This window comes from Gavia stellata, chromosome 11 (assembly GCF_030936135.1).
Source record: "Gavia stellata isolate bGavSte3 chromosome 11, bGavSte3.hap2, whole genome shotgun sequence".
NCBI lineage: Eukaryota > Metazoa > Chordata > Aves > Gaviiformes > Gaviidae > Gavia > Gavia stellata.
Window position 1 is genome coordinate 30,908,623 of NC_082604.1, and position 6,460 is coordinate 30,915,082.

The window sequence follows — 6,460 nt, forward strand, 5'->3', positions numbered from 1 at the left end:
TGCCGGGGCTGTGGTGGAAGGCCGGCGCGGGCTTGCCCCGGGCAGCTGCGCTCGCGCCGGCTCTGGGGGCTGCTCGGGGCCGGAGGCGGGGACGGCTGCGAAGGGCCGGCTGGCGTGGGGCGCGCGTGGCGAGCTGAGGGCCCTTCCCGCGGCGGCGAGAAGGCGGCTGCCTGTCAGCGGAACGGCAGGAGTGCCTGCGCGCAGCTCGGGGCGGGGCGGGGAGACCTCCGGCAGCCTGGAGGAAAAGGCGGTAGCTGGACAGGTGAAGCTGAATGTCCGGAGTTGAAGGGAGCACGCTCCGTTGCTTTCTGGAGTAGCAGCCGTGCCCCAGGTGGGTTTTTTCCCTCCCTTTCCTTGCCTCCTCCCCCCTTTCCTCCCTCCCGTCAAAACTTACTTCTTTTCAGTGGTCAACATATCCCCTGTAATGCTCCCCATGCAGCATTCCTGCATGGAGGATTTTCCTGGTGGGTACATGAAGCTGGATTAGATCAGATTGGTCCACGAAATGCAGCAAATGCTCTATGCATTTTTTGACTAGCAGCAGAGAAGGTGGTTTTTCTGTAATGTTAGTTCTGCCTAACAGGACGACGGAAATCTCACAGAAAGAAATCTAGCTAGAAGTCTTCATTTATTTTAATGTACTCCTAGTCAAGATTGGACAAGAAGGCATTACAATCAAATAGTCCTTTTTTTTTCTATAGAAATACTCAGTCTAGATTATTCTCTTTATCACAGAGTGAATGAAAGTTGAAGGAAAAACTTTGAGAGCGCTGCCTGAAAGTTGAAATGGGAAAAGAAATTCCATGTGTTATTATAAATGTCAACCTATTCACATTCTATTCCTATGAATTGTATCCTTGCTCTGTATTTAAAAAATGCGCTGAGCAAAAGATGTTCTCTGTTTCAGGTGTCTGCCCACAAGGCTTGATTTCTGATTTTTGGGAGTTGTTAAGTACTGTTTCTCTGCAAAATACAAGCTATGTGTCTGTGGTTCTAAGAGAAAATAAAACCTTTCAAAAGAAAGTACAAAACTCAGTAGTGTTTTGTTATTGTTTGGGGGGTTTTTTTAAGATTGAAGCTAGAGTATTTTTCTGTGATATTTCAGTTATTCCAATGCAAGTTTTATCCACTTTTTATATGAGGTTTTCCATAATTTACAACCAGTTGCATGTAAAGCTACATCTGAGGGAGCAATTTAAAACTGAGATTAATGCCCTGTTCCTGCTATTGATTTTTTCTTCTAACAAACCTTTTTAGAAAAGCAGTTTATACCTGAGAACTGGTGCAAATATGGCCATATTCTTACTAAACAGATTTTTTTCAGTTGTACTCAAGAATCTAACAATAGGATTTTTACCATTTTAAATTTCTGTTCCTTTTATAGGGTCAATATTCTATGGAATATTGAGCTGAAGAAGATCTATGGCATGACTTGCTTTCATTTACACACAATATTTTGTACATAATTTAAATATATGTATGTCTGTATCTCTGGTTAGGTTGTGGATTAGGCTGGTTTATTGCTACGTTCGTTCTTTAATACATAGAAGACTAGGAGTGAGCAAGTGAGATAACTCTCACACACACGTAATCATATCCTAAGTTGAGACTGGTATTAGTGGTGAGGTTATATTTTAAGTCAGAGGTACCAAAGGCTGAAATACTTCCTTTATTATGGAGCCTTTCAAGCCTGCTGCGTAGAAAAGGCTTGCAAAGACAAATTAATTGTGTACTAAGGATGACCTAGTTTACGGTTGAAATTTGACTTTGGCCTTACAGTTAACTTAAAGCCCAGGAGAGGAGAGTTTTAAGAGGTAGGGGTACAGCTTGATTCTGAAAGTCATAGGACTATAATGAAGATTGCCATGATAAAAGAGAATGTAATTCTGTCAGTGGTGTTGGTGCTTCATCCATCCTGAAGCTTATCTTTAGCAGTGTGACTAAGGAGTCTGTTTAAGATGCAGTTTTAGAAACACCAAAGTACTTTGAAAATAGGCCGATTTTGGCTTTTTTTTTTTGTTAATTTATTGTCCTCATTTTTAAAGGTGCCACTTTATTGTGTCCAGTTCTTTATGATGATTTACATCCACACAATCATTGCTTTTTAGTGCGTGAGTTGTAACTCCATTTTGAAGGACAAAAGCTGGTAAAATTTCTCGAGAGTGAAAAAAAATCTCTGTTTGAATTATTTTACATAAACAGTGCATTAGAAGGGCCAGCTCTAAGTGTAGGCACTTTTCCTGCGTAAAGTCCTAGCTTCGGTCATATAAAGCCTGGAAAACCAGAAAGGGCTTCTGCCCAATATCTGATTCTTCCCATTCTGAGACACCGCTCAGCAGCAACGGCATTTGCGTATTTCCTTCGAATCATCTTTTCTTCGGAACAGCTAGCCCGAGTCTCTTAGGCATGTCACGGCTGCTTTTTGTCCCTGCTCCATGCCTCTCCGTTTTCTGGAAGGGATACAGGGAAAATGGTATGTTGCCTACAGTGCTGGGAATCCTTGAAACTGCCCTTAAGCTGAATGCAATTCCTGTATTTAGTTTGGGAAAAAAAAAAAAAGGGGGGGGGGGAACGACACACGACAGATTTGCTTGTGAACAGTTTATCTGTTTTATCTTTGGGGTTTTCTTTCTATGAATAACCTACTAAAATTAAGGTTTCTTTATGTTCTACTTTTAATATATTAATGTGAAAATGTGTCATCTTTATAAAATTGCATTGGATTATTTGAAAACAATCAAGTATCATATTACAGATCTTTCTGTGAGTAGCTTTTCTGAAGAAGTTAGGGAGGTGACTTTAAATGATGGTGGGTTTCAGTATAAATGCCAGATAGATAATACTTCAAAGGTGGCTCTTTTTGGACCGGCCCCTCAGTGCATGCAGGACAGAAAACACGCTTTCAAGGAACAATACCTTTAGTTTTGTTTAGACAACGTTGTCTTAGTGTAACAGAAGTACACTAAGGCAATATGTATAAGTTTCTGAAAGCGATAGTGCCCTTAACTTCAGTGTTCCTGTTTTTCTTGCGCAGCTTGGATCTGATAGAGATGTGCTCAGTGTGCATTTGCTCTCAATTGTACATGTGTTTGTTTGTATGTTTGAATCCTGAAATACACTGGAGTAGTAAAGGTTGACAGACTTTACATTAGAATAAAATTTTATGTCCTTATTATATTGGGTCTGTAAACCCACTGAGGGTCTTCAGATGTTTTGGCTAAGATTTTTTCTTTTTTCCCTGCCCCCTCCCCATCCATTTCCTCTTGCAAGTCCTTTCACATTTTTTTTAAAACATCTTTTTTTTTTTTTTAAACTTTTTTTTATACATTTTCATTTTCTGACTCTTTTATCTGTAAATTATTCCTATATTGGTGTAAACCGTCAGCCAGTCATTTGGAGCCAATAATAAAGGCCTATTGTTTACTCTTCTGCAGTAAAACGGGACTTTAAGTACAGGCCAAGATGGGGCAGGGATTAAAATAGGAGAGGGCAAAAGTGGTTATGACATAATTTTTAGCACGCCATCATTCCTGGGGTATCATTATTTCCAGTGACTTCCTAGCTAGTGACAACACTTACGAGTATATCATTCTTAACTTTTCATCAATATGTCTAATACCTTTTATGCTAACTTTAGGCAAGACACTGCTTGGGCCCTTCCTCCTTATCAAAACTACTTAGTATCATTCGATGCTGAGCATCTTGTTTGGAGAAACATGTAATTACTCACAAATAGAGTATGCCCTAATTGGCAGAGAGATTTCAGGAATTATTATAATTCACTAGCAAATAGTAGAAATCTAGACCATTTACAAACAGGAAGACAGTATAAAAATACTATAAACTAGCACATCTAGTAAAGAAGCAGCCACAAATGCAATTAATAAAGCAAGCATTTTTGAAGGCTACACTGGTTTGCAATGGGCAGGTTATACATCCTTCTTGTTAGGCTATAAAATGCAAGTAGATCTGATAGCACTGTGGAGTTCCATTAATCAGTACCTCTTGTTGATTCATCCAACTTTCCTACCATGTAGGCTATCCTAACAAATAATTAATGACCCTTAAAATCTAATACTCGTTATCTGTTCCTTTGTAGTGTAGAAAAATTGCTACTCCTGTTTATTCTCAGCTGCATCAAGATGATAGAGTACAATATTAACTTACATTATTTTAAACATATTCCCTCTTACAGTGAAAATTAGAGTGATTAAAATATTGTTAACATTACTAACAATGTTTACATTAATTTATTAATTTCTAGACCTTTCCTTATATTACACTTTTGTAATCGGCAGGTAAAACAACGTATTCTGTGCAGTAATTAATGGTATTTCCTGTGTTAAGTATAAAACTGTAAAAAAAAACAAACCTCCAAACAAACAAAAACCCCCCCAGACAAACAAATAAACCCACCCTGTAACAATTTTAGGATATTTACGATGAAGATCATAAATTAATTTCTCCATATAGATATTTTTTTACTGTTAAGCAAGAACAATCTGATTACCTCTTTTTCATTTTTACCAGAAATAGTAGCTAAAACAGTAGTGAAATTAGACTAAAACTGATGCTTTTCATTTATTTTTCTTGTTAAACTGTATAAAATTATACCATGATTTAGAATAAAATAGGCTTTGTAGAGGCTACTTCAAATGAGGTTCCACCTAGAATAAATGTAGAACCCATTTGTGAAGCGAAGCATCTGCTAACACCAATCAGTTGCATCTTGTTCTTTTCACCAAAAGTGATATAGCCATTTACCTTTTATTTTTCTCAAAAAAACCACCCAACCAACCACACAAAAAACCCTAAACCAACCAACCAACAAACCCACCCCCAAAACCCCAAGGAAAAGCAAATGATAGGTTTGCTGTTAACAATAAGAACTGGTAGAAATTAAGATGAAGAAATTGCTCTTAATTCATTGAAGCCAGTGGAGCGATGCTTAATTCATGTTAAGCGCGAGCCTAACCCAAGCTGATGTGTTTCTAATTGCAGTGCTTTGGGGTTTTCTAAGGTAAGTGTAATGGAAAACATGCAAAGATGAACACTGACACCTTTATAATTTCATAAAAACAGATTAGCTTGTGAACTTGTTTGCTGTTAAGTCCCTCACAAGAAGATGGATTTTTTTCTTTCCGTAGGGACGCATGAATATGTTAGGGTTATATTATCGCTAGGCAAATCTGCTGTGTACTCCTCAAAATCCTGCCCCATGTGACAATAGTTCAAGCTGGTCTGAATCACAGCAGGGACAGAGGTTCTTGTCCATTCCATGTAACGTGCACAGCTTATTTGTGAACCAGTTGCTCTAGACTCCTCCTGTAAGCAGAGAAGAGAAAAGTACTTCCACAGGATGATTTAGACTCTTTGAGCTCTACCATTCCCCCAAGATGCCTACTGTTTTCTCTCATAGTGACCCACAGATCTATTTCACTCTCCGTCTCAAGACTCCAGATACGTTCCTTCCTGCATCTTCAGACCATTGGCTTGCTGAGAGTACCAAATTATGGGGATTTACTGATTTTCTTACATTTACTGGTATGTCGTTGATGTTGATGTACTGAGCAAGTTCCCTGCTGACAGAGGCAGCTATGTCACAGAATTCCTATTATAAATTGATCTCAAAGATAACCATTTATTTTGCTCTCATTCCTTCTGGAAGGGTTATCTAGAACCCAACTATTCACGTTAGTATCTTTTCTAGTTATTTCTGGTCTAAATGTATGCATGAGTAGCCACAACCATTTGTGCTTCTGTGAACAATTTTGGTTAGGTTATATAATCCTTTTCCTCTCTCAGTGGTTTGCTCTGTTGATATGTGTATAAAAATTAATCATATCCTATTTCTCAGTCTTTGTCTTAGTACACTAAGTAAGCCAAGCTCTTTTAGGCCTCTTATAATGCACATTTTTTATTCCTTATCACTGCCTAACTAAAGCCTATCAAATTTCATTCGTCTTTTTTTTTAACAGTAGGCCAATGAAGAAGAAAAATTCTGTTTTCCTCATCTGCTGTTGGTTACAGCATCTATTTGACTTAAATTACGGCTCATGCAGTTACAGTTTTTGGGAGGAGCTGCAGGAAACTTCAGAGTGGTTTCGCTTAAGTAACATTAAAGTATTTTTTCAAAAGGCTCTCTCCTGCAAGATGAAATGCTGTTAATTATCACTGACCACGGCAATGACTGATGAGCTCACACACAGATACTGTGACGTACTGTTTCTGCGTAAGGTAGCGTACCAGATGCTTTTACCTTGTTCGGTGTGCTAGAGATGCTACTTTCTAAATCAGATTCTTACTACAAGATAAACTTTCAGCAAAGCACATCCTGACAACCTCATACTTTGCCCTTTGCGTCCTCTTTCATGTTCTTGGCATCTCTGCAAGCTCGTCAACATTTTCTTGCCTGTAACTTACGGGTAATTGCACGTGTTCTCTACCAGTGTAAATAGAG